Genomic DNA, 27050 nt, shown 5'->3' with positions numbered 1-27050 from the left:
CATTACGGATCTTCTCTGGGCAATCTAGACCGTACCTGCTTTCTGAATTGCGTTGCTCACCCATCTCAGTTCACCTCGATCGTGACAAATACGTCACTGAGCGAATATTTACTCAATACTGTTGTTTAGTACCGCCGCGCTTGGTGTCAGTTTTAGCGGCTACTGTTTCACCGCTGTTTCAAATACGAAACGTTGTCGGGGTGTTTGGGAAATGACTCTAATTGGGCTTCGAGAATGAAAACAAGTGGAGGCTGTATAATCATTACTTGGAACCCGTAAAACGTTTAGCTGGCAGTTGCCAACGCGGCTGTACTGCAAACTCGCTCTTTTCTGCGGCGTGTACTGGGTTTTGCGTCGGCTAACGGTTTCCGATGGTGAAAGTCAGAGCCGCTGACGTCATACTGCAGGTACATGCGCTACTACTGTTGCACTTAGCGCCAGAACACTGAAGGGAGGAAAAATGTAGCATTGTTACTAAACCATCGTAAATTGTACTATTCCATAATTATTCAAAGGAAATCATAATTTACGGGTTAGGCATTAGTTAATTACAGTTATTAGATCTCCAGTGGCATTTTACACACCAAACTAAGTACAAAAAGTCCTGTTTTATACCCAATGCAACCGTAAATTTTATGAAGGTTTAGTACTCTAAGGTTAATGACACTGTCTCCATTATTGGCGACACATAGCGATTACACACGAAAAACGCTGCAGTACGTCTAATTATTAACGATAGTAACAGCTATAGGTACTAGACAGATCGACGAAGAACAAAGATGAAATTTACCTGATTCTCAGTTTTAAAAAGAAGGTACTGTGACATCACAATGATTCTTACGCGTTATACCAGTGTACAGTGTTTGTTAGGTCTCGCCATTATTCGCGACGTAGTGGATTTTGGTAGCTCGCGTTGCACTTCCATAAATTGTATCAAATTGTATCATATACCTTTTCCCAAAGATAGATGCCAAAATTTTTGAAAAAAATTAAAGTGGCATTTAAAATTTATATTCCGTGAACCATTGTCGCATATTGGCAATAACTATTCAGTTCATCAATCTTAAGTATTACGACGACATTCCCGACTTCATAGTGTGCTAACATAAATTAATTGAATGTTATATGGTGGGTTAAGTGCATTTGATTACAAAGGCCTGTTTGGAATGCTTCCTGAATGGACGGAGAATATGTAAACCGAACATGTAAGAACTAGTAACTTTTGAACGGTAACACGTTATATTGATTTCTTATTCACTAGTATAATACAGTTTCGGGGAGACGAATAGCGAAATCGGAGGTGCCCATGACATTTTCTCAATGAAAAAAGTAGTCTCTGTAAGTCAAATCGTCATAAAACAGTGTTCAAACCGACAATCATTCAATATGGTTTGGGATGAGCGCTCTAGATAATAATACCAAATTAATGTGAATATAAATGTACCAAACAAAAAGTCTGTAGTAACACATATATGTCTTTGTCTGTAGAGGTGACAGAATACTATCTGACTGTTATATTGTGTACGTTCTTGGAATGATTTGTAATTCCCAGAGACCTAAATCACTACGAGTTTTATTTGAAAATGAAGTACTATGTTCACTGCCACAGTAAAGACGTGGCGATACCCTTGTTTACGTTGTTATCGCATTGATCACAAACAAACCAGTTTTTGTTTTATTCGGCGGCCGGAGTGGCCGAGCATTTCTAGGCGCTTCAGTCTGGAACCGCACGGCAGCTACGGTCGCAGGTTCGAATCCTGCATCGGGCATGGATGTGTGTGATATCCTTAGGTTAGTTAGGTTTAAGTAGTTCTTAGTTATAGGGGACTGATGACCTCAGATGTTAAGTCGCATAGTGCTCAGAGCCATTTTTTTGATGTTTTCTTCACAGCATAAAAGTTGAACTTGCGGGAGATACTAAGACGTGAAACAATGTATCTTCGCTTGTGCCGCGGCGATTTTCGATTCATATGAACAACGACCAAATCTAGTAATGAAACTATAATGAAGTACTATTTAATGGAATTTACCATTAATTCCGGATCGGATACCAAGTAACGTGACAAAAGCAGCAATCGTCAACATGTGTCGTTCAAAGGAGACGCTGTTTAAAAATGTGCATCAAATGTATGTTGTAATTTAGTTCCAAACGGCATTTAAAATTAAACTAATCCAAATCGCCCTATATGGATTTAAAGGTATCAGCATATAAAATAATTTCAAACTCAGGCTCGTTTTTGTAATTACTTCAGACGATGACGCTGCAGTTTCTAAATTGCGTTACCGAATGAATGACGTAATCTTGTGGAAAATATTACAACGGATCTCACTTTATGGAGCGTAGTACGCACGACCCGATATCAAAAAAGAAAACTCGAAGAAAGATCACAAGTTTAGAAAAAAACTACCTATGTTAATCCATACTTCGTTGGTTTTCTAAGCTTCCTAGTCGTAAATGGGGCAATTAAAAATATTTGAAAATGATAGGAATATAGATCGGCGTGTTTTCAGTTACGTTATCTGCAGTACGCACTTCGTTTCTAACGATTAGTATGATTCCTCGTACCACAGAGGAAGTTAGGTGTTATCACTGCAGCATGTTTTTATCCTAATTCGAGGTACAGTGCTATGCTCCCCTCGCATCCTATCGAACTGCTGTTAATGAATGATTATCATGAATGTTAAAAAGCCACCTGCGATCAGAGATGAATTTTCATATTTGCAGTGCGTTAATGAGTGATGTTTGTAACTGGCTGAACAAAAACAAACAAAAAAAGTTATTACGTAAGGTCGTACACTTTTTCAAACAGTAACTGCTGTAAATGAACGTTATTTCTGTTCTGCTAACCATTGTGCCTGAAGCTCTATAAGGCAATCGATTCTCACTCGTCAGTTTAATCGAGCGTGGCTACCATAATTTGTGATGCAGCTTCTACGTTAAAATTAATGATTTAATTAGATTTTTACACAGGTTCTGTTCCATTCAAAATGAAATGTTTCATTCCTGTCCTGAATATCCAGAACGGGATAACGGATTTTCAGTTCCTTCCAGTACGTCAGTGTGTTTCATAGAAGCCGAAATATCGCTCTCCAAACTTCTACTAGCTACTTGATTTTTGGTCGCTTATTTTGTGTAAGATTTCTTTGCCAATGACGAACCACTCAAGGAAGAACGGTGCAGAAATCATCTCTGAATAAAAGCCACGAATGAGAAAATAAGTTCTGACAAAATGTTCCATGCCAGAAAGGGGTTACTCCGAGATTACAACTTTGCTACCAACAATAATGTCGGAAAAGTTGACAAGATGGTGAAATATCAAAGGAAATTCCTATAAGGCGAATGGTGGTTGTTATTTTGCCACATATCAAGTTTTCCTCTTGTTCCCTTCACTGGCAGGAGGGGGGAAAAAGTTGCTTCTTGCGTGCCTTTCTGCGAGATGTAATTAATTAGCTCAATTATATTATTTTCGCAAGAATACGTCGTATTTCTTCCAGATATTCCCATATACGTTCCCCGAGCATTTCTGTTGCTCTTTCGCATGTGCTACATTTACCTGTTGCGATTCGAACAGCATGTCTCTCAGTTCTTTCCTATATATTGTCATGCCTGCATAGTGAAACAATATTCTAGACCTATGGAAGTAGAATGTTGTATTTTACTTACGTTACAAGTGCACTGCATTTTCCCATTATAAGTATTCCGTTCTCCTTTAACTGATTCTACGCGATCATTTCACAAACAATATTTCTTCTAAATATTACATACAGTGTGCACACACTTGGGCAGCCGAGCGTCTTAACATGCCGCATCCGGGACACGTGGAGATTAGCCTGACCCGACCGATTAACGACGAGGGCTGGTGAGTCTATCACCGTGGATGTGGCTTTTTGGCGGTTTCCCCCATCCCACTGTGTGAATAGCAAGCTGATTCACCATTTCTGCCTCAGATACGCGCTACACGGACACTTAGAAGGCGTCCTCACACTTGCAAATAGGACATGATTTGGACGCAGACAAATGGGATACGTGGATTCCGTCCTGAGGCTCAACAAGATGACAATGACCTTAGGTGTATAGTCTCTTCAAACTCATAATCGGCAACACACAGTTGACACGATCAAGCTTGTTCCATTTCGCATACGCATTCCATGTCAGGCTCGTCATCCCTATGGTTTAAAAAAATGGTTCAAATGGCTCTGAGTACTATGGGACTTAACTTCTGAGGTCATCAGTCTCCTAGAACTTAGAACTACTTAAACCTAACTAACCTAAGGACATGACACACATCCATGTCCGAGGCAGGATTCGAACCTGCGACCGTAGCGGTCGCGCGGCTCCAGACTGCAGCGCCTAGAACCGCTCGGCCACCCCGGCCGGCACTATAGTTTAAAGGGCTACAACTTTTTTTACATTTTATCCCGCGTGTGACTTTACATTAATAGCCACTTAGTAATTTCTACCGCAGGGAGAAATAGGTCGAGATCCGATTCGACTTTGAATTTTTCCTTACGTTTCTTTTGTTAAGACAGCACTTCATTATGACAGACAGCTACGTTATGTACGGTGTAACTATTGCAAAAGTATTATCCTTCTAGTTGTTAGCATAAGATATGCACGATAGAGGTTGTAACAAATGAGAAAATCAAAGATATAAGCAACGTTCTCATTAAATTGGTAATAAAAATACCTGTCTTAAGAAGTTCGTTGCAGACTGGTACAGTCAGCATAACAGTTGCGCAAACGGTATTTGAGAAACCCTCCGATGGGAATGAAACTTTAATAAATAACTGATTTCTTGTCTGTAGGTGTACTTGACAACGATCCACATGTCGAAACGCATGTCGAATCAAGCATACACATCACATCATCTTCTGTGCATTGCCACTGGAAACGAACCACTTAGAGGAACGCCAGGGAGCAATTTTTGATTGCTTGACGAATGTGTTGACACGAATGCTGTTTCCTAGCTGCCTAAAATGTTAATCGCTACGGATTTAAAGCGCTTGATTTGCCATCCAAGCCCAATGTTTGCTATTCATGCTTTTGTACGTAGGGAACTGACTTCGCAGAATAACTGTAAGGGAGACCAGAAGGACTTGGGCGACCTAAACGAAAGATGGTAGGCGTGTTTCTTCATCTGAAAGGCGATTTCTGTTAAAATTTCGCGTAAGATTGGCGATGTTGTTGTTGTTGTGGTCTTCAGTCCTGAGACTGATTTGATGCAGCTCTCCATGCTAATCTATCCTGTGTAAGCTCCTTCATCTCCCAGTACCTACTGCAACCTACATCCTTCTGAATCTGCTTAGTGTATTCATCTCTTGGTCCCCCTCTACGATTTTTACCCTCCACCCTGCCCTCCAATTCTAAATTTGTGATCCCTTGCCATTCATCATACCGACTAGAAAGTTAATATAAGTCGTCTTGTATCTTACTACTGTCACTCAGCTTCGACACATTCCTGTACTTCACAGCATCATCAGCGAACAACCGCAGATTGCTGCCTATCCTGTCTGCCAGATCATTTATGTATATAGAAAATAGCAACGGTCCTATCACACTTCCCTGGTGCACCACTGATGTTACCCTGTCCCCGATGAACACTCGCCGTCGCGGGCAATGTACTGGGTTCTATTACTTACGAAGTCTTCGAGCCAGTCGCATATCTTCAAATGGTTCAAATGGCTCTGAGCACCATGGGACTTAACTTCTGAGGTCATCAGTCCCCTAGAACTTAGAACTACTTAAACCTAACTAACCTAAGGACATCACACACATACATGTCCGAGGCAGGTCGCATATCTGGGAGCCTATTCCGTATGCACGTATCTTCGATAAAAGTCCGCAGTGGGATGCCGTGTCGAATGCTTTTCTGAAATCTAGAAATGTGGAGTCAGTCCTTCATCCATAGTTCGCAGTATATCATGTGAGAAAAGAGCAAGCTGGGTTACGCACGAGCAATGCTTTCTAAATCCGTGCTGATTCGTGGACATTATCTTTACGGTTTCTAGGAAAAACAAGGCCCCCGGAGTAGACAACATTCCATTGGAACGACTGACGGCCTTGGGAGAGCCAGTCCTGACTAAACTCTGCCATCTGGTGAGCAAGATGTATGAGACAGGCGAAATACCCTCAGACTTCAAGAAGGATATAATAATTCCAATCCCAAAGAAAGCAGGTGTTGACAGATGTGAAAATTACCGAACTATCAGTTTAATAAGTCACAGCTGCAAAATACTAACGCGAATTCTTTACAGACGAATGGAAAAACTAGTAGAAGCGGACCTCGGGGAAGATCAGTTTGGATTCCGTAGAAATGTTGGAACACGTGAGGCAATACTAACCTTACGACTTATCTTAGAAGAAAGATTAAGAAAAGGCAAACCTACGTTTCTAGCATTTGTAGACTTAGAGAAAGCTTTTGACAACGTTAACTGGAATACTCTTTTTTAAATTCTGAAGGTGGCAGGGTAAAATACAGGGAGCGAAAGGCTATTTACAATTTGTACAGAAACCAGATGGCAGTTATAAGAGTCGAGGGGCATGAAAGGGAAGCAGCGGTTGGGAAATGAGTGAGACAGGCTTGTAGCCTCTCCCCGATGTTATTCAATCTTTATATTGAGCAAGCAGTAAAGGAAACAAAAAAAAAAATTCGGAGTAGGTATTAAAATTCATGAAGAAGAAGTAAAAACTTTGAGGTTCGCCGATGACATGGTAATTCTGTCAGAGACAGCAAAGGACTTGGAAGAGCAGTTGAACGGAATGGACAGTGTCTTGAAAGGAGGATATAAGATGAACATCAACAAAATCAAAACGAGGATAATGGAATATAGTCAAATTAAGTCGGGTGATGCTGAGGGAATTAGATTCGGAAATGAGACACTTAAAGTAGTAAAGGAGTTTTGCTATTTGGGGAGCAAAGTAACTGATGACGGTCGAAGTAGAGGGGATATAAAATGTAGACTGGCAATGGCAAGGAAAGCGTTTCTGAAGAAGAGAAAACTGTTAACATTCGAGTATAGATTTAAGTGTCAGGTAGTCGTTTCTGAAAGTATTTGTATGGAGTGTAGCCATGTATGGAAATGAAACATGGACGATAAATAGTTTGGAGAAGAGGAGAATAGAAGTTTTCGAAATGTGGTGCTACAGAAGAATGCTGAAGATTAGATGGGTAGATCACATAACTAATGAGGAAGTATTGAATAGGATTGGGGAGAAGAGAAGTTTGTGGCACAGCTTGGCCAGAAGAAGGGATCGGTTGGTAGGACATGTTCTGAGGCATCAAGGTATCACCAATTTAGTGTTGGAGGGCAGCGTGGAGGGTAAAAATCGTAGAGGAGGACCAAGAGATGAATACACTAAGCAGATTCAGAAGGATGTAGGTTGCAGTAGGTACTGGGAGATGAAGAAGCTTGCACAGGATAGAGTAGCATGGAGAGGTGCATCAAACCAGTCTCAGGACTGAAGACCACAACAACAACAAGAGGAGAAAGGTGGAAAACAGTGGCATTACACGACAAAAGTCTTGGGACACCTCCTAATAACGTGTCGAACCATCTTTTGTCTGCCGTAGTGCAATAATTCGACATAGCAGTGATTCAACAAGTCGTTGGAAGCCCCCTACCGAAATACTGTGCACTGCTGTCTCTATAGGCGTCATTAATTGCGAAGGTGTTGAAGTAGCAGGACTTTATGCACGAACTGACTTCTCGATTACATCCTATAAATCTTCGATGCGTTCATGTCAGGTGATCTTGGCGACTAAACCATTCTCTCGAACCGTCCAAAATGTTCTTGAAAGCAATCGGGAACAACTGTGGCACGGTGGATTGTGATCCATAAAAGTTTCATCGCTGTTTGGAAACATGATGTTCGTGAATGGCTGCACTTGGTCTCCGAGTAGACGAACATCCAGGAGACCCAGTCCGTCCCTTGTAAACTCAGCCTACACCACTATGAACCTACCACCAGCTTGCACAGCGCCTTCTTGACACCTGGGGCCCATGGACTGTGGCGTCTGCGCCTCACTCGAACCTTTTCATCAGCTGTTTCCAACTGAAATCGGGAATCATCTGGCAAGGCCACAGTTCTCCAGTCGTCTACGGTCCAACCGGTATGGTCACGAGCCGAGGAGAGGTGCTGCAGGCAATGCCGTGCTGTTAGCAAAGGCACTCGCGTCGGTCGTCTGCTGCCATAGCCCATTATCGCCGTATTTTGCCGACTGTTCAAACGGATACATTTGTGATACGTCCCACATTGATTTCTGCGGTTATTTTGTTTGTCTATCAGCACTGGCAACTCTAAGTAAACGCCGCTGCTGTTGGTCGTTAAGTGAAGGCCATCAGCCATTGCGTTGTCTGTGGTGACAGATAATGTCTGAAATGTGGTATTTTCGGCACACTCTTGACACTGAGGATCTCGGAATACTGAATTCCTTAGGGGTTTCCGAAATGGAATATCCCATGCGTCCAGCTCCAACTACCATTACGCGTTCAAAGTATGTTACTCCCGTCGTGCGACCACAATCTCTTTGGAAGCTTTTTCATGCGAATCACCTGAGTACAAATAACAGTTCCGTCAATGCACTGTCCTTTTATACTTTGTGTACGCGATACCACAGCCATCTGTATATTTGCTTACCACTATACTATTGTTTTTGTCACTTCAGTGTACGACTTATTTTTTCGGTTATTGTCCAAGGAACGTGAAACGTTAGTTTATAGTTTTCTTTCAAATACTAAAATGTCCTTCTTGATAATTTAGACTGTATATTCATTCAGAAATACAAGCGCAGTGATTGACTGTCGTTTTCAAATTTTGACTTGTGAGATAGCTGCATTTAGTTAAGAATTTTAGAAAAATCTTAATTTTTTCCGACAAGTTTAATGTCGTCCTCAGTCTCTCTCTAGATTATTATGAATATATCGTCTCAGCATGTCTATATATATGGCTCTAAGCACTATGGCGTAACATCTGAGGTCATCAGCCCCCTAGACTTACAACTACTTAAACCCAACTAACCTAAGGAGATCACACACATCCGTGCCCGAGGCAGGAATCGAACCTGCGACCGTAGCAGCAACGGGGTTCCGGACTGAAGGGCCTAGAACCGCTCGACCACAGCGGCCGGCTTGGCATGTCTACTACAACCACAATAATCTAAGATACGTTATACATTTTCTATATTATGTTTATACAAATCGCTCTCTCCCTTCCCCATCTCTCCACTGAGCTCCTTCACTTGTTAGTGTAACTATTCTCGAATATCATAGCAGATGCTCCAGTCACCTGTTCATTCTTATGGAACGGGTTTTCCTGTGTTTCCTTCCTCATCTTTTTTTCTAGTCTTCTTCTTCTTTTTCAGCGTTTGTAGCGCCTCCTAATGAAGGACAGAGTCCTTTCCACGATTTCCATATTATTTTTATTTTTTCTTTGGTCCAGTACTAATTCCGTCTTCAGTTTCCCTCTTTTTTAATAATACTTTGCGTATTTTGTGTGTTCATTTTCCGTTGCGGAAAAATGGAAACAGCCAGGCGTTTGCATAGACGAGTGTGAAAACCGCCCTTTTCTTCCCTTTCATCTCAACCTTTCGATTTCCAGCTTGCCTTCTTCGGTTATCTCTCCGCTATAATTTCTTTCTTATAAGCTATATTGCTTTAAATTAATGATCTCTGAGGTTGATTCTGATGGATCTTCTTCTGTCACGGAGTACTCTTTGTGAAATTATCAAAGCAAAAACTTAATTCGTCGGCAAGATTGACTTCTTAACACTTGTTATCAGAAAATGGAACCGATTGCGAAATTTGTTTACCATTCACTCTTCTTGAAGCCACTCTTTGTATAAAACTAAATTTTTAATGATAATGTGCTTCCTTAATTATATTTCAATAGTACGAAGCAGTAAGAAGTTATGGAATCGACTGAATTAATCTGACTCGAAATTGGTTTGAACCCGCTGCTGTTCTTCTTCGCGGGAGAAAGCAAGCTCTTGTGTTTCGGGTTGTTTTGCACTCAGTGAAGTGGTAAACCATCTGACTATTCTGTTTTGCCATTGGTTACATGTGCCAGCCAAGATACCACGTGTTAGCGATATGTTGTCACTGGCATCAGTCGCTTGCTATAAATCCAGTTTCAAACTCGAGGGTGCTCTTTGCAGACAAATATGTGGTTTAGGGAATCGATCGTTGGACATTTTTCATATTTCAAAGTAATCGTTTTCGCAAGTGGATTTTTGTGTGGCAACCCCACACGAAACGGCTCTCACACGCTTTGGCAATACTGAATTGTTAATGTTGCTCCAGATGGTTCATAAACACCTGTTCTGGTGCCTTTGTTTGCAGCTGGATGTCGTGTGAGCGCTTGGTAAATCTGCGCTGCGTGTCTTTTCCAGTTTGCTCCTCTTATGGTCTGAACTAAAAAAAATAAACTCTAATGCAATCATGATCTTAATTGATTACTGCTCGACTGATTCACGTGCTTTTACTTCGACGGTCAAGAGTTTTATTTATTTATATGTCCCTTTACCACTTAATAGTATAAGACAGGTCAAACGGATTTCAAATATATTTACACATATTTACAACACATATGATGTGGGACTGGATCCAGCAAGAGTATGGCAGGAACTTGGAAGTCGGTCATGGCGTTTCAATTGAGATCGTTCCGACATTCACCTTAGTGACTTGGGGATACCACGGAAAATCCACTCTAGGATGGTCATACCAAGGCTATCGACGAGTGCTGAATGCGAATCCAGTGCCTTTACTCTACACCACCTTTATCGATATTTACCATACAAACAAAATAATAAATTACGTCTTACCGTATGCAGGGTCTACAATTAGTTCAGTCCAAACACAAGAACTATTAACAATAACATTATTGAAACTTCCTGGCAGATTAAAACTGTGTGCTGGACCGAGACTCGAACTCGGGACCTTTGCCTTTTGTGGTCAAGTGCTCTACCACTTTTTTTTTCGTTGTCTCTGCTCGGGGCGGACGTCGTAAGACATCCTTTTAAGTTCGTTGTTGATCGATGGACTCAGTTTTTTTTTATTACAGAGGGCAGCTAACCCTCTGAGCGAACACGCTGAGCTACCGTGTCGGCTAATCCGCTGAGCTACCCAAGCAACACTCACGCCCCCTCCTCACAGCTTTACTTCTGCCAGTATCTCGTCTCCTACCTTCCAAACAGTGAGGACGGGGCGTGAGTCGTGCTTTGGTAGCTCAGTTGGTAGAGCATTTGCTCGCGAAAAGCAACTTAGATGTTTGAACTATTAAATTGATCACTCCATAGTTCTTGAATTTATCTGCCCCTGCTGTCTTCGGGATTGTACGGACGTTACTTTTCCGAGAGTCTGATGATGTGTCTCCGAATTGACAAATTCTATACACCAACTTGAAAAGTCCTTTGGTTGCCACTTCCCCCCAAAGATTTTACAAATTTCGAAGAAAAATTGCCTATCACTTCTGCCTTCAGAGAGTTCTTTCCACTCGTAGAGACTTTCAGTGTACTCCTTCCCTCTAGTTGTTCTTTTCGGCAGTGGAATGTTTATTGCTCTCTTAATAGTGAAGCCATTGCTTTCAGTTTCACCGAAGTCTGTGTGGCGACTCGGTTCTTCCGATGGCCGTATCTTTTTCGATTACTTCATATTTCTCTTGCAACCATTCGCTTTGACTTCCTTGGCTCTAACTACTATGGGACTTAACATCTGAGGTCATCAGTCCTCTACATTTAGAGCTACTTAAACATAACTAACCTAAGGACATCACACACATCCGTGCCCGAGGCAGCATTCGAACCTGCGACCGTAGCAGCAATGCGGTTCCGGACTGAAGCGCCTAGAACCGCTCGGCCACATCGGCCGGCTGACGTCCTTGCACTTTCTATTTATTTCATTCCACAGTGACTTGTATTGCTGCGTTCCCGTCTTTCCCTCAACATTTTCGTACTATCTTCTTTCGTCGAAAAATTGTAATGTATCTTCCTTCCCCCTAGATTTCCTCACAGTTAACCATCCTTGTACCTACTGTCTGTCCAACTACCATGATTGTCCATTTTAGAGAGACCCATTCCTCTAGAGCTGAAATACCTTCTGTGATATTAATTATCGCAGACTTAGAGGACTTCAAACCCATTTCGTTATTCCTCGGTACTTCAGTATCTCACTGCACTCCACATTGACCTAGTTGGTGTATCTGAATCTAGGCATCGGTAATTCCCTTGTGGGCTTGCTTCATCTATAAAGCACTGCACAATATTTCATTGGTCTATGAACATAGTACCACAACGCTGCATCGCAGTTACTGGAGTGTAAATAAAAGTTTGAACAAGCTCCACGTCGAAGCATGCCAACATGTTGCCGCTACTATACCTCACGCGACGACCCTGAACGAACAGGGTGGTCGAAATAAAAGGGGCCCATGTCTTATAAACGACATATAGAAAATTCACTGGTTTACTGTAAATATAGACCATAGAGTAATAAAGTATCATTATGAAAAACAGCGTACTGAACATTCATTAGGTCAACAGTTCACAGGAGGTGCTGAAAATGTTCGGCAAGAACTTCGATCCACAACTCAGCAACTATTGATGCCAGCACTGTAGCTCAGTGTGCTCGGTCAGACGGTTTAGCCATCCTCTGTAATAAAAATCTGAACGAACGGATCAACAAACAACCAGAACAAGTGTAATAGGACGTCCGCCACGAACGAAGTCAACGAACAATATAGAACAAAATGAGATTTAAAAAAAAAAGGGGAGGGGGGTTATAATACTAGATTGTTATTTGCAGGGCCGTGAGTTCAAAACTCACCTGAAATTGAAATATTTTAATTTTTATATTCGGTTCGAGTATATTCTAGAAGTATCTACAAATGGCAAGAATCATTGTACTGGTATGTTCTGTAGATGTATATATACTGTATGTGTTCTGGGCGGAGACAGTTCGCTCCGCGCTCTTGTATCTGCAAGTGCAGAATAAACTTTCGTTAAGTGTAGTGTTCGTTATTCATCTTCGTACACCTTCCTCTACGTGAAACTTTTGCCAATTCATTTCGGTGTCATTTCCGCGTTCGTATTGCCAATGTTTGTTCTCAGCTCTTCAATTGTATGCGGACTGTTACTGTGGACTTTATCCTTTCAATTACCCCATAAATTGAAATCACAGGTGAACTGATCGAGCGATCTGGGAGGCCATAAACCCGTGGAAACTGTACATCCTCCTCCGAAAGCTTCATGGACGTGTGACACTGAAAACCGTGAAGAATGCGCCGCAGCGCCATCTTGGTGCAAAAACTCATACTCTCGTTCTTCGTCCGTTAGCTGCGCTATGAATGGTTGCAACAATTCCGTTACACACACTTGAGAGTTCTCGACGTTGTTAAAGAGAACAGGACCTACAATCCGTTGGCCTCAAACTACACACCAAACGCCTACATTCAGATCTTGCAGAGGCACCTCAAAAAGTTCCCTGTGACTGTCTGTTGCCAATAGCGTGCTATTTGATAGTCCACGTACCTCCTAATATGAAACCACGCCTCGTCGCAGTTGAAGTAAAGATCTGTATCAGGTAACCATCAGCGACAAATGTGTTACCATTCGCAACAGTTTGTAAATAATAGATTTCAGCTATCAGTCGTCCTTTTTAAATTTTATTGGCAGATCTAGATTTCAGCTAGAAAGTAGCCATTCTCAATGCACTAACATTTTTGACCAACTGATATTCAATGAACTGTGGTTGAAGCCCGACCAACAGGCATTACATGCATTGTTCAAAAGTGATAGTGCATTGAGAATGGCTAGTTTCTATCTGAAATCTAGATCTGCCAATAAAGTTTAAAAAGGACGACTGATAGCTGAAATCTATTATTTACAAGTCAATATAATAGTCACTGCGTGCAACAGCATTCTGAATGGAAGGTAACCTGATTCGCAATAGTGTTGTCGTTGTGAGTACTCCGTAGGTTTAATGCTTGCATCCTCTTGTATGTTCGCATATGGAACAGCTTCAACGTGTTTTGCCATGACATTCGTTTGATGTTTACGAGTTGGGAGGATAGATGTCTAGTTGATGTCTGAACTTCTTGCCATAGTCTCGTGAACACGTTCAATATTTTACGACGAGCAAAGTTTCTTCCCGCGGTTTCTTTTGGTGTTAACGATTAAACCTGTTGCTCTAAATGTAGTGATCAACAACACATTTTGCAGGAGCAGCTGTTTCTGGATATTTTAGCGTGAGCGTTTTATTTAACGTTTTAAGTGATTTAATCCAAAAACATATTCAATAATAAACAAAATGGTTCAAATGGCTCTGAGCACTATGGGACTTTACATCTGAGGTCATCAGTCCCATAGAACTTAGAACTACTTAAACCTAACTAACCTAAGGACATCACACACATCCACGTCCGAGGCAGGATTCGAACCTGCGACCGTAGCGGTCGCGTGGTTCCAGACTGAAGCGCCTAGAACTGCTCGGCCACACCGGCCGACAATAATAAACACTCTTTGTTTGATTGAAAATGGCGTTCTGCAGTACATGTATTCACAAGTTTCAAACAGACTACTGTCAACGCAGCATTGGACGCTTAAGCACCGTTCGACGTACGCAACCCCGCTCGATCACCGCCTTCAAGTTTGGAAATATCAACACTCAGATTGCTTCAAATATCACGTTTAGTATAACACGGGGCCTCTTTTATCTTGGCCACTCCATAGGAGGCCATTTGGCAATGTTTTATGACTTTGTGTAGCCGGCCGGAGTGGCTGACCGGTTCTAGGCGCTACAGTCTGGAACCACGCGGCCGCTACGGCCGCAGGTTCGAATCCTGCCTCGGGCATGGATGTGTGTGATGTCCTTAGGTTAGTTGGGTTTAGGTAGTTCTATGTTCTAGGGGACTGATGACCTCAGAAGTTAAGTCCCATAGTGCTCAGAGCCATTTGAACCAATTTTTTGACTTTGTGTAGATGTGACTGTTAATGTAAAACAGCAGCGTGTTACGCCGTACAAGGAGATATAGCTGTTGTTTCCATAGTGCGTTCTCATTTCATTATTTAATTATCCGCTTAAACATGCTACAACTAATTTTAATCTTTCTCGCGTCCCAGTCACATTCATGCCACTGAGTACGCGGTTCGAAGACAAGTTTGTTGCGTCCTGTCCCTTTTGTTGTGGCCGTAAGAGTTAATCGATTACCTATAACAGCCTCGGCGTGAGTGGGCGAGAAGCTATCAGCCGCGGGTGCGGAGAACGGCCAACTGGCCCTAAAAGAATTTCTCCCTCCTTCACGTTTCCTATTATCGATTGCCTTGTAAGACTCCTTGATGTTCCACTATAAGCCAGTGCTCGCGCAGTCCCTAACACGATGTGGAATTATTTCGCCGTGGCCCCTTGCCAGTGCGACGAGTTTACTGCGACTCAATATTTCGAGCGTACTCGCTGAATAACCAGCGGTTAATTAAAACAAATACCATTTGCGCTTCTTTCTTTCTGCTCGGGCAGAACGCACTGACTCGGACAGAAAATGATGGCAGTGATGCAGACTTTAAAAAATAATTTAAAACAGTGCAAATAGTTTTTATCGAGTTGTTTGGTTACGTAATTGCCACTGCATGTTATCGCAAATTACGCAGCGCTAACAGATTAAATTGTTTAAAGGGGTCAATTTTGCGCTGTAAGCGACACGAATACGGATCACTCCAGTGTCTCTGACATTTTGAAATGTTCCGAAACGGGAGCGCCGGGGCCGATGACTCAGTATTTCAACGCTCGGCCGCACGTGTTCGTTATTTGCTCGGCGGAAACTGGTACAGAGGGTGATAAGAAATGCAGTATAAACGGCAGACCAAGACGGCGTTGAGGACAGACGTCTAGCGAGATTAGATAGAATTTTCTCACTTTCCTTGTGCGTTATCTGCTGGAGTGGTGTTAGCTCCTGGAGCAGACAAGACTCTACCTGAATCACCACTGCAGGACAGGAACGGGTCCAGGATTCGGCTATGGTTTGGGGGATGAAAGGGGTGTTACGGTTTGTTACTAAAAATTGGAAATTTGTGGTAAGGTCTTATGGGACCAAACTGCAGACGTCATCGGTCCCTAAGCCTGCACACTACTTAACTGAAACTAACTTACGCTATGGACAACACACACACACACACACACACACACACACACACACACACACAAGCCCTAGGGGAGGACTCGAACCTCTGACGGTTCAAATGGGTCGAAGCACTATGGGACTTAACATCTGACGTCGTCAGTCACCTAGACGTAGAACTACCGGGTGATCAAAAAGTCAGTATAAATTTGAAAGCTTAATAAACCACGGAATAATGTAGATAGAGAGGTAAAAATTGACACACATGCTTGGAATGACATGGGGTTTTATTAGAACAAAAAAAAAAGAGACAAAGTTCACAAAATGTCCGACAGATGGCGTTGGACAGCAAAACTGCTACCGTGACGGGTGAGAGGTACGCCGATTTGTTACGGAATCGCATCATCCCCAGCCTGGCTCATAAACACCTGCTGGAACGTACAATGTTTATGCAGGATGACGCTCCACCCCATATTGCTAGACGCGTGAAAGAATCTTGCCCGCGTCGTTTAGTGATGGTCGTGTGCTCAGCCGCCACTTTCGTCATGCTTGGCCTCCCAGGTCCCCAGACCACAGTCCGTGCGATTATTGGCTTTGGGGTTACCTGAAGTCGCAAGCGTATCGTGATCGACCGACATCTCTAGGAATGCTGAAAGACAACATCCGACGCCAGTGCCTCACCATAGCTCTGGACATGCTTTAGAGTGCTGTTCACAACATTATTCCTCGACTACAGCTATTTTTGAGGAATGACACATTGAGCATTTCCTGTAAAGAACATCATCTTTGCTTTGTCTTACTTTGTTATGCTAGTTATTGTTATTCTGATCAGATGAAGCGCCATCTGTCGGACATTTCTTGAACTTTTATATTTTTTTGGTTCTAATAAAAACCCCATGTCATTCCAAGCATGTTCTCAAATTCATACTGACTTTTAGATCACCCGGTACTTATGCCTAACTAACCTAAGGACGTCACACACACCCATGCCGGTGTTTCCGCGCCAGATCTAAAACTTTCGGTAGCCCAAATCCTGCAGGTGTGGTTGTTGAAGAGCGTCGAAGTGTGAAATGGGTTTTGTCGGTCCACAACACGTTAGGTAAGCAGTCGTCATCTTCCTCCATTTTTGAAGTCTCTAAGTAGCAGATGCTCTCCGCGTCATAAAATCGATGCCTATCAGTTCGTTATGACGCTAGATTTAGTGCGGATAGCATTGGAGGGTACACCTTACTGTACAGAAGCGCGTCGAATGCAGTGCGTCGCGCAACTTCACGAGCGCAGACTTCACCATGCAGAGATGAACCGGCTAAAATCTCCATTTCTTCCTAAAACGTCCAGGCAGCAGTAGCACTTGTGTCTGGTCGCCCACTACAGGGCCGATCGTCTAAACAACCTGTGGCTTCCAAAGACGTGATCATTTTCTTCACAGCGACACTTGTCACAGGACCTTTACCCGTTCGAAGACCCTTCTTATGGCGATAGGATCATAAAGCAGCAGTGATGGATCCACCATCCTGATAGGGGAGCTTCACTAACAGTACCATTTCTGGTAAAGTCAATATGCCGCGATTACTGGCGCATCTGACTCCCTCTCTCACTGTGATTCATTTTATACACGATTCTCATGCGGTGTCACTGACGAGTTGATGCCCAGCCCCACTTGTTGGCCGTTTTTTGCACTCGTTTTTGGTTTCAATAAAACCCCAAGTCATTTTAGGCACGTGTGTCAGGTTTCACCTCTCTACCCACAGTATTCTGTGAATTAGTAAGTCTACAGACTTCTGGGTCTCCCTCTATTTTATTGTTCTTATAATTAATATCTTATGCACCTTTTACATGTTAAATATGTGGGTGGGGGCAAATTACGTTTGGGGGAGGGGGGAGTGACACTAACAAAACTGGGGTAGCCGCCCTGTCTGAGGCGCCTTGTCACGGTTCGTGCGGCTCCCCCCGTCGGAGGTTCACCGGCCGCTGTGATCGAGCGGTTCCAGGCGCTTCAGTCCGGAACGGCGCTGCTGCTACAGTCGCAGGTTCGAATCCTGCCTCGGGCATGGGTGTGTGTGATGTCCTCAGATTAGTTAGGTTTAAGTAGTTCTAAGTTCTAGGGGACTGATGACCTCAGATGTTAAGTCTCATAGTGCTCAGAGCCATTTGAACCATAGTGCACAGTAGTGCAGGATAAAATTAAAACATCGTGCACAAGACGATAACAACAAAACCTGGAAGAAACGTATTAGCAACATAAGAAGCTTAACCGCCGTTCTAGTACACTTCTACCTGTTAACCGTTCCTCTCATAAGAAGCTGTCCGCAGGGAGGTGGGATGAGAAATCTTAGCTCAATGGAGTGGTCGTCCCTTGGAAAATTTTCCGAAGTTGCTAAAGACGGACATCTGACTTCGTAACGTTTCATGTTGCACGTAGTGATACAAATGAAAATTAGACTTTCATTTTCTTCGCTTAAATAAGAACTACAATGAGAGAACGGAATTAACCTTATACATTTACATGTTATGAAATGTAGGAACTGAGGCAAATGAAAATGAAAAAGTGACGGCTTTTGTTAAGTTAGCAAAGTTTATTTTAGTCAATGAGCTGTAGGGAAATAGCCTCCCAATGATAAATCGTGCGTCGTCAGTGCTTAAAGAGAAAAAATGAAAGACTTAATTTCGCTGCTGAAAGGGAGGCAACAAACAACCAAAGGTTTCTCCAACCAGATGTCCCGTTAACAACACGTGTCTTCCGTCTACTGTGTGGAAATGTCAGTATTTAACTAGTCGCAGACTAGATTTGTTCACTAGTTTCTCAAATACATTGGGTAATCTGAAAGGACGCTTGCAAGTGATATATATCGAAGGTGTGACTGTCACGGAGCCAGATATCGATTCTAAGGATCGACACGTAATGTGCGACGATGCGAGCGACATTTCCTATACGACATGAAACTAATGTGTCGTGCTATGTTAATATCTAAACACGATAATAATTGCGCCGACTTGATATATTTAAAGATAGACATGACTGTTACAATGTTATAAATATTTTTTATTACTTTTGCAAAGCATAGCAGCGTAATTAACTCCGAAAGAGGAGCTCATTTACGTTTGTAATAATCATCTATACCCTACATATGCAATCAAGACCAAGCAATCCCCATTTAAAATGCTCAATGTTTCAAAAGACTTTTTTTTCTATGCTTAAATCACGGAGGTAGGTAGGTGGTTGGGTGAACGTAAGTTGATCAGTTTTTATTGTCAAAAGCAGTAACATATTCGGAGAAGAAGCAAGACAGGGAATAAGGTCTCTGCCCGTATCAGTCGCAGCAATTAAAGCTGGGCTATTACGTTCCCGCCTAATCGAAAGTCGTGACATGTTGCTGCGACGGGATCGAGCAGTGATCATATTTACAGTCTTTCTTCTCCTCCAAATGTGTTATTACTTTTGACAGTAAAAACTGATCCACTTACCTTCACCCATTCATCCACCTAGGCCCATAATTTAATTAAAAAATGAAAATCGCTTGACAGGCTATACAAAAAAATTACACTACTGGCCATTGAAATTGCTACACCAAGAAGAAATACAGATGATAAACGGGTATTCATTGGACAAATATATTATACTAGAACTGACATGTGATTACATTTTCACACAATTTGGGTGCATAGATCTTGAGAAATCAGTACCCAGAACAACCACCTCTGACAGTAATAACGGCCTTGATACGCCTGGGCATTGAGTCAAACAGGGCTTGAATGGCGTGTACAGGTACAGCTGCCCATGTAGTTTCAACACGATACCACAGTTCATCAAGAGTAGCAACTGGCGTATTGTGACGAGCCAGTTGTTCGGCCACCATTGACCAGACGTTTTCAATTGGTGAGAGATCTGGAGAATGTGCTGGCCAGGGCAGCAGTCGAACAGTTCATGTATCCAGAAAGACCCGTACCGGACCGGCAACATGCGGTCGCGCATTATCCTGCTGAAATGTATTGTTTCGCAGGGATCCAATGACGGGTAGAGCCACGGGTCGTAACACATCTGAAATGTAACATCCACTGTTCAAAGTGCCGTCAATGCGAACAAGAGGTGACCGAGACGTGTAACCAATTACCCATACCATCACGCCGGGTGATACACCAGTATGGCGATGACGAATACACGCTTCCAATGTGTGTTCACCGCGATGTCGCAAAACACGGATGCGACCATCAAGATGCTGTAAACAGAACCTGGATCCATCCAAAAAAATGACGTTTTGCCATTCGTGCACCCAGGTTCGTCGTTGGGTACACCATCGCAGGCTCTCCTGTCTGTGATGCAGCGTCAAGGGTAACCGCAGCCATGGTCTCCGAGCTGATAGTCCATGCTTCTGCAAACGTCGTCGAACCGTTCATGCAGATGGTTGTTGTCTTGTAAACGTCTCCATCTGTTGACTCAGGGATCGAGACGTAGCTGCACGATCCATTGCAGCCATGCGGATAAGATGCCTGTCATCTCGACTGCTAGTGATACGAGGCCGTTGGAATCCAGCACGGCGTTCTGTATTACCCTCCCGCACCCACCGATTCCATATTCTGCTAACAGTCATTGGATCTCGACCAACGCGAGCAGCAATGTCGCGATACGATAAACCGCAATCGCGATAGGCTACAATCCGACCATTATCAAAGTAGGAAACGTGATGGTACGCATTTCTCCTCCTTACACGAGGCATCACAACAACGTTTCACCAGGCAACGCCGGTCAACTGCTGTTTGTACATGAGAAATCGGTTGGAAACTTTCCTCATATCAGCACGTTGTAGGTGTCGCCATCGGCGCCAGCCTTGTGTGAATGCTCTCAAAAGCTAATCATTTGCATATCACAGCATCTTCTTCCTGTCGGTTAAATTTCGCGTCTGTAGCACGTCATCTTTGTGGCGTAGCAATTTTAATGGCCAGTAGTGTAATTCGATCATCTTTTGTCGTTGTAGTTTTCAACGCTGTACATAAAAGTGATATCTGCCTCTTTCGCACCTTGTCAGTCGCACCTTCGATAGATATCGCTTGCAAGCGTTCTTCCGAATTACCTAGCATAGATATGGAAGTAGAATCTATGATGTGCTTAATATTTCTAGAGGAGAGACCTTTCTTTCGGCAAACTTCGTAAACATGCTAAGCTCGCTGAGATCACGAGAACGACTACGACCGAGAGGAACAGAACGCCCAGTAATGGCTCGCTTGTGTGCAGTGCACTTCCGCTGTTGGCCGTTAACTTGGCCACACTCGCGGCCTCAATGACAGTTACCAGACTGCGTGTTTGTGCTGCAAAGTGGTCGGGAAGCGGACTAATTGGGGAGAGCACACCTCACCGGGGGCTGATCAGGTCGGGACGTGCCGTCAGAATATTCAACAGCTTTGCCACTGTATGAAGCAGAGGGATGCGTTCTGACCAAGCTCTGCTTGATTTCTCGGCTACCCTCGATGTCAATGGGTTTTTTACGCCTGGCCACGAGAGGTGTATACATTTCTGGAAAATGAGCTACTGACTTGCTCTCATCGTATCGTATCGCGCTATGTGCTAGTTTCCAAGGCACGGAGGTAAGACAGATCAAGGTGGAATTCACGCGGTGGATTAAAAAGGGATCACTTCGCCTGAAGGTGATGTGTACGAAACTCGTTTAAACGTTACATTTGATGCTCGCGAGAGGAGAGCACAATTTCATCGAGAAAACGACCTTCATTGATAAGATGCACTCTCTGTTGAATAGCTTCCCGAAAAAGCAAAATATCAGGCTTTTGAGGCACAGAAAACCCTCGAGTAATTATTGAAAAGCTATAATATTTTGCGTGGCGCTTGGTCTGAGGGTGTAATTGGGCCGTACTCCTTCGAAGTCGATGCAGGAAACGCATTAACAGTGAACAGCGAACGCGAGAGTAATATTTTAAGAGAGTTTTTGTGAATGCTAAAGAGGTTTCTTTTCAACAAGATGGCGCAACCAGTCACATATCGACTTCATAACGTAGTTCTAGGCGAGTCTTCTCCGGTCGGGATGACTTCTCACCAAGGGTGACGTAAATTGGCCACCCAGATCTTGTGATCTGACTCGATGTGATTTATTTCTGTGGGATTATATATTTAATATTTTTTGGAGTTTACTAGTTACACTGCCTTCTCCGCTACTGGGGATTTTTGTGCGCTATGATTATGAAGGTTGCACTGCAAGTTGTGCTGCACTATCTGCATTCTTAGCCTTGCATTCTTAATGTGATGTACTCTGTATATTCTCACATTTTCCACTATTATGTTTAATTTGTGGCTAGTCGGTTTGGCCCCTTTTATATTTCATGCCATGGTTCTATTAATTTTATATTTTTTACTATGGTTTTATTAATTTTATTTCTTAACAATTTAATTATACTGTATATTTGTATTACTTGTAGTTCCTGACTATTGCATTTCTTGCCTTTATTGTTTGCTCTGAACCACGACTACTTAGCTAGTGCCATGCTTAAGTAAGGTTGTTTTTTCGATATTAGTACCGAGTAGCGTTTGGGAGGAAACTTGAAGGTGCGCCCGTGTTGTTAGTTATGACTTCATCAATGGTCTCTCCTTTCCTCGGTGTTAGTTCCGGTGACAGGCCACTCTCTGATGTACATGTGTTCACAAGAGTCTCATGGCGGTTCGCCATGATTGGTCTTGCTGGGCTTTCACGGTATCCGATGGGCTGTGCACTTACATGGTATGCCACTTTCAAAGTTCACAAATTTGCATTTTATAGGTTTTATGCCTTCATTTTAATTTCTTAAGTCATTTGCAGTTTGTTCATAAGTTACGTTAAGCTGACAATGTGTGTTTATTTGGTGTCACATATGGTTTTTTCTTTACGCCACATTTACCCGATGTGGTACTGGTTAACTCAGAAAACATTTTCATGCCTCACCTGCACAGGATGTCACATGCTACTTGACAAATCTGCTGGATTTGTTACATGACTTTCATGTATGCAATCAAGGTGTCACCTGATGTTCACTTTTGCATGGGTTCTTTTAATGTTAATTAATTTTATGAAGAGTCCTTCTTCGTTTTCGCTGCTTTTTTTTTTTTTTTTTTTGCTCCTGAAGATGGCTTTTGCATCCTGAAACCTGGGTCGTGTGTACGATTTATGCAAATGAAGCCTGTTTCAAGTACAAATGGAGTGGAGTTATTTGTTAAGGAAAATTACATTTGTGTCATTATGCACTGAAAAGTTGTGTTTTTTTATGAACTGTGTCAGAACTGTTGTTGACAGCAGCTGCAACCATCTAGGGAATGTGCTTCTTTACTTGACTGAAATCTCGCCGTGAGATCGTAAGCCCATCTATGCAAAGTGGGCAGACATTCTTCACACAGCCGCGCGGGATTAGCCGAGTGGTCTCAGGCACTGCAGTCATGGACTGTGCGGCTGGTCCCGGCGGAGGTTCGAGTCCTCCCTCGGGCATGGGTGTGTGTGTTTGTCCTTAGGATAATTTAGGTTAAGTAGTGTGTAAGCTTAGGGACTGATGACCTTAGCAGTTAAGTCCCATAAGATTTCACACATAGACCTTCACACAAGGAGCTGAAAAGTATACTGACTTAAATGTGGCTTGTAATTTTCGAGCCGGCCGCGGTGGCCGAGTGGTTCCAGGCGCTTCAGTCAGGAACCGCGTGACCGCTACGGTCGCAGGTTCGAATCCTGCTCGGGCATGGATGTGTGTGATGTCCTTAGGTTAGTTAGATTTAAGTAGTTCTAAGTTCTAGGAGACTGATGACCTCAGATGTTAAGTCCCATAGTGCTCAGAGCCATTTTTGTAATTTTCGAGAGTTAGTTTTCATGCTACACTTATCTAAGAAAATTAACCGAGATATTTCGAAATTGATGTATGTAAAAATACAAACACATCTACTGAAATCCTCCCCCTAGGTTCCATGCCAGTTTATCCACTGAACGATTGCAGCGGCTTACGTTTTTTGCTGTAGGTGTGCCTATTTGAGGGATTCTCAAGGAAGTAAATACGTCAAAGTCGGAGAGTTAAGTTAAAGACACGGAAGAGGCGAATGCTGGCGGCGTAAGAGCGGCGAAACGACTGAGGGGGATGGGGGGTAGTGGGGGGGAGGGGGCGCAGGACAAAGGTGAGGTGAGCTGAGCTGCGCCGGGCGCCGGATGCGCCTTTAGTGGAGTGCGGGGGCGGACGGCGCGACAGGGGAACGTCGCAGATCGATGGTGGCGACGTGAGTACAGTGGTCCCATCCCGGGCGCCCCTGCCGCTACGGAAACAATCGGTGTCGGCCGCGCTGCGCTCCCCAGAGCTGGCTGCTCCCCACGGCACTTCTGTCCGCAGGCCCACAAAGGCCGCGCCGCAAATCTGCGCCCGCACGGCCGCCGTTCACCGGCCGGCCAGCAGCTTTCCTGGACTGCCACAGAGGCCGGCGCGGCGCTGCTGCGCCAGTGCTATAGTGGCGCGCACGTAAGCAGGCGGCAGCGTGCCGCTATACTGCTGCACATATAAGACGGCGGCAACGTGGCATTACAGTGGTACGTGAGATGCCCGCTAAACCCACTGGACAGAACAGGTAGTAGGACTGTGGAAAGGGCCAAGGGTTGAAGTCAGTTTCTGCTTCTGATTATCATTTATTGTAATTTAGCAACTCTTTCACAGCTGAATGCCTCCAACAATAAATCTTAACAAGATAAAAATCCAATTAAGATAGTAATAAAATAATTCGAAAAAACAACATACGCAAAGTGCAATACAAATGGCTGAGGGCCAAAATTAAATTTCAAAACTTCAGAATATATTACCATAGACCTTTAAAGGCAGAAGGCCAGCATGTTTAACAACAAGAAATCTTAAAAATCAACAAGATAAAAACCAAATAATAATAATTTAAAGAAACAACATACGTAAGGTGCAACACCAATGGCTGAGGGCCACGATCAAACTTAAAAATTTCGAACTATATTACCATAATGTTTAAGGGCAGGAGGCCACAGTGTTTAGGCTTGAAAGATAAATTTAAAAATAATTTTGCAAAATTTCAAGAAACAAACAATAACCACAAGCCTAAAATTTTAAATAGCTGACAACAGATAATTAAACACTGGTGGCACTCAGAAGGCCTGCAGGAAGGTCAGTCTGCCCTCGTTCACTTATGTGAGACAGGTGGTGAGCCCAACTATACTCGATCCATCGGAACCCAACCAGGGGCCACCCACAGACTGACCGACAAACGACTGGCTTGCCACCAGTCGGTATTTGAGAATTCAAACAGCAAGTCTCGCCAACGGCGAACCACCAAAGCCCGCATCTCTTGGTCGTGCGGTAGCGTTCTCGCTTCCGACGCCCGGGTTCCCGGGTTCGATTCCCGGCGGGGTCAGGGATTTTCTCTGCCTCGTGATGGCTGGGTGTTGTGTGCTGTCCTTAGGTTAGTTAGGTTTAAGTAGTTCTAAGTTCTAGGGGACTGATGACCATAGATGTTAAGTCCCATAGTGCTCAGAGCCATTTGAACCATTTTTGAACCACCAAACCGAAACACGCAACATGAATGGATGTTGCTTGGATACGTGAAACCACTACTCAACTCTGACGTCCTGGGTCGGTGAACCACGAAGCTTGTAGCGATCGGATAGCTCCACACATGCTCCAACACTGCACAGGGACTGGCAGCGGACCCTGCAGACTGCACCGTGCAGAGATATCTTCCCTGGTCTGCAGCAACTGACCGACTGCCCACTGCTCTGTCCGCGACTGCTGCTCCATCTCGACTTCACTGCTGGTGCGTCTGCCACTCACTTCCAGACACACGATGGTGGAAATACTGGCTTGGACCCAACGATGCAGAGGAAACATGCCCACTGGCTAAACGACATTCCTGCACCAGGAAAGACTGGCCCAAGTTCCACAAGATGGTAATTGAAAGGGCCCAGAAGCACTCGGACAACCAGTTACACATCGCCCGATGAGACGACCAACCTCTCAGGGGCAGCATGCTCACAACATTTAAAACAGCTTGTCAATAGAAATAACGCCAACTACACACACAGCCTGACAACACTTGCAAGAATTCCTGAACGATACCCAACAGTAACTAAGTACACACAAAGACAAATCAGGACTCGATGAATACACAAACAGCCAACTCATGCACATCGGCGAGCCAAAACGCATCGTCCAGTAGGACGACCGACCAACGATCCACCAAGACTGTGGCCCGGCTCAAGTGATGCGCAGCGGCAGTGGTCGGGCGAACCATGTTGATGCAGACCTCACTGCTGCTCCACCCGACTGCACTAGTGCTGCGTTACAACTCCCCGGCTGGCAGACAGTCCGACTGGCAGCCTGAACTCATGACCCGAACTCTCTAGCCAAATTTGCTTTCCAAACTGTGACCAACTAATTTACAACAGACAACGAGCAGGAAGTAACAGCAGTCGAGCAAAGATACTACGAGAGGGAATATATCAATATGCGCTGCTAGCACCGCTCACGATCAAGCAAAGTAACAACTCAGTGACAGTAATAATTTAAATTAACGTAGTGAGGTGGAAGTATGTTAGAAACAGCATGTAAAATACATGACGGCGGGCACATGAGCCATGCACGGCTCAGTGCACAAATTAAGAATGTGCCATTGTGGTGCTATAGTAGTGCGCATGTAAGAAGGCAGCAGCATGGCATTATAGTGGCGTACACGTAAGAAGGCGGCAGTGTGGTGGTATAGAGTCGCACACATAATAATGCGGCACCGTGGCATTATAGTGGTGTGCACGTAAGAAGGCGGGCTGCATGGCGCTATAGTGGCATGCAGCATGGCACTACAAAAAGGAGGTGGTGTGATACACCTGCACAGACAGAGATGGCGAATACTTTGCGGTGTCGCCTGTGTGCCCTTGTTTTACCCACATCGCAAGCTTCAGCCATTACTTACCTCAGTACCTGGCAACAATGG

This window comes from Schistocerca piceifrons, chromosome 3 (assembly GCF_021461385.2).
Source record: "Schistocerca piceifrons isolate TAMUIC-IGC-003096 chromosome 3, iqSchPice1.1, whole genome shotgun sequence".
Classification (NCBI taxonomy): domain Eukaryota; kingdom Metazoa; phylum Arthropoda; class Insecta; order Orthoptera; family Acrididae; genus Schistocerca; species Schistocerca piceifrons.
This window is presented reverse-complemented; position numbering follows the sequence as displayed.